The sequence below is a fragment of the Bacillus rossius genome, unplaced genomic scaffold, assembly GCF_032445375.1.
Source record: "Bacillus rossius redtenbacheri isolate Brsri unplaced genomic scaffold, Brsri_v3 Brsri_v3_scf36, whole genome shotgun sequence".
Taxonomy (NCBI): Eukaryota; Metazoa; Arthropoda; class Insecta; order Phasmatodea; family Bacillidae; genus Bacillus; species Bacillus rossius.
In genome coordinates, this window is record NW_026962546.1 from 106,577 (window position 1) to 109,726 (window position 3,150).

General features: G+C 36.4%; 1 non-coding gene across 1 annotated transcript; it reads left to right on the forward strand.

Annotated features, from left to right (window-relative positions):
* The first annotated feature begins 2,514 nt into the window (after window positions 1-2,514).
* LOC134544316 (5S ribosomal RNA) lies at window positions 2,515-2,633 on the forward strand. The gene has a single exon (XR_010077670.1). It is a non-coding gene; the product is annotated as a 5S ribosomal RNA (ribosomal RNA).
* The last annotated feature ends 517 nt before the right edge of the window (window positions 2,634-3,150 follow it).

Below are 3,150 nucleotides of genomic sequence, written 5' to 3' on the forward strand. Positions count from 1 at the left end.
AAGGCCCAGAAAAACATCTCGAAGGGCGACAAGAAAAAGAAGCGCAAGAGGAAGGAAAGCTACGCAATCTACATCTACAAAGTGTTGAAGCAAGTTCATCCGGACACTGGCATATCATCTAAGGCCATGAGCATCATGAACAGTTTCGTGAACGACATTTTCGAGCGCATCGCGGCAGAGGCCAGCCGCCTCGCCCACTACAACAAGCGCTCCACCATCACCAGCCGCGAGATACAGACGGCCGTGAGACTGCTGCTGCCCGGGGAGCTGGCCAAGCACGCTGTCAGCGAGGGCACCAAGGCTGTCACCAAATACACCAGCTCCAAGTGAGCAGGTCTGGTGTGCACATGCTTACATAAACGGTCCTTTTCAGGACCAAGAACATGATCATGAAAGGAAATGCTTCTGCTGCTGTTCTACAATTCCCTCAATCCCTATGATAGTAAATGTAAGCTTAACCAAGGCAGAAATATTTTCATTAAAAAAAGTCTTTAAGACGCATGGTTTACTGGCTGAGATATATATATATATATTTTTTTTTTTTGCTTACTTCTGTGGTCATTAGTACATTGCTACAAATATATTTATATATATAAAAAAATAAATAAAAAAATCCTTTCTATTTAATTTAGTTAGATCATATATCAATATTAATGGCAAAGACCAGTTGCATCGATTCACTTTGAAAATAATTCCATTTGTGCTAAAACTGGACACAGTAAAAAAAAAAAAAAAAAAAAAAAAAAAAAAAAAAAAAAAAAACTGAAAAAAAAATATATATATACACACACACACACACATAATTCGAATTCATATTATGCTTAACTGCGTTTGAATTTGCAATCATGCACAAGATGTTTTGTACTTCGAAGTAAAAACAACATAATGTACTATTTAACTACCCACAGTACAAATGGATCCAAAAAAAAAGTGAATTTTCATGCAGACGAAAATGCTTACATTTATTCTATTTATATTAAGTACCCATTACTAACAGCTTATACTGGGTGGAATACAACAGTTGACATGATTTTACTTATATGGCAATTTAATATTTAACCAAAATTAATGGTAAACTAATATTTTAAAGTGTCATTTATGGCCCCTTACCTTCAGCATGTTTGCTTCCTTGCACACAAACGAGGACAAACACATCACCCAACTGAAAAAAAAAAAAAAATTTCACTTGCATCACAAATAATTTAAAATTTTTCACCACATGAAGTAAATATTTCGCAATAAAAAAAAATATAGCCCTAGGACTCGTGTGCACACCTTTTCTTCCCCACATCGCACACGCAAACAAAACTTCCAAATTATTACAAAATCACTCGATTATTATACATACATAAACACACATGTATTTTCCGAATAAGTGAGAAATGCAGGCCGATGAAAGTCAAATTTCGTTTCGGAAATTAAATCTCGCACAACTACCGACACATAACCAAACTTGCGTACATTTACATAGCATTAACCCTCTAAATAATAAACAAATGAAAGCAGAAAAAACAACATCGCTACCCACCGCGCGCGCTCCTGGCGGCGGGAGTAGGAACTACTTTGCACACAGACCGACATAGCCCCCTGCCAAAAACAGTAAAATAAATAATATATATAAGTCTTTTGGCGGGAAAAAATTTCTCAACCGCCTGGGAGCACCCTAGTGTGTGCCTGTCTTTAGGTTATGTTACTTTTAACTTCATTTTCTACAGGCAGACGCGAGGGTGCTCGCCCATTATTTTTATTTTTTTAAATTCTTTCCTACCTTTGGTGTGCCATGCAAGAATTTATCGTCAAAATGGCGGCCCCGAGTGCAAATTTCTCGTCTGCACTGCTGGCTGGATGATTATGTGATGTTTTGAAGGAGGGTGTTTTTTTTTTGTTTGGATTTTGTGTGAGGGGGGGAGGGGGCTGGGCTAGCTTTTTTTTTTTTAAATTTTCTAAACATTCATCTCTTATGTAACAGTGTTCAGCATTAAAAAATTTAAAAGAAGAGGCACTTACTCATCAATTTCAAAACAGCCTATGAAGAAAAATAAAAAAAATTTAAATTCATTCCAGTTTTATACATTCATGATTTGATCACATGTATAACTTTTCTTTTTTATTACCTTATTTAATTTTATTATTATTACTACTATTGCTGCTACAACCTAGAAGATACCTCAGTGATACTAATACCTGCTGGTAAAGTTAAAGGTTTCACCTTTCTTTCTTTAAACATATCACAATACCTTTCTTGAGTTAAATATTATCTAATGGCTTTAAGAAGTTATGGTAATGTTCATCAGTTATAGAGTGTGGGTTTGTGTGTGTGTGTGAGAGTGTATTTTGAAGAGGGCTTTGGTGGTTGGGATGGTGAGGGTGGTGGGTGTTGTGTGAGGGGAGGGGGGGGGGGGAAGTAAAAGAGTGTTCATTACACGATTTCTCCTGTTGTTTGTAACAATCACACCTGGTATAGCTATTTCGAGTGGCAAATACAAACTGCAAAAAAAAAACATCTATATCATTGCCAACGGCCATATCACGATGAACACACCGGTTCTCGTCCGATCACCGAAGTTAAGCATCGTCGAGCGTGGTTAGTACTTAGATGGGTGACCGCTTGGGAACACCACGTGCCGTTGGCACTACTATTTTGCACCCTACAGAAAAAAATTTTTTTTTTAAAAATTTCAATTTTAAATTTTTTTTTCCCCCACAATCACCACATTTCCCCCCCCCCCCTAACACACACACTCACTCTCTCTCAATCAATCAATCAATCAATCAATCAATCAATCAATCAATCACTCACTCACTCACTCACTCACTCACCCACCCAGTAGCTGTGAATCTTTGCATGTGTATACCTCATACAAAATTCAAAGTGAAAAAATAAATATATAAGTGTATATGTATGTATGTATGTATGTATGTATGTATGTATATATGTGTATATATATATATATATATATATATATATATATATATATAAACACACACACACACACCTATTTTGAAGTTTCTCTGTTTCAGTGGGCAGTTATGTATAATAATGAGAGATTCAAAAAGACGTTGATAACAATGTCATCAATGCCTGTTTAGTGTGCTCATTTGTTGGATGGTCGGCAGCAATACTAGAGGTGGTACAGCTGTAACCTGTAA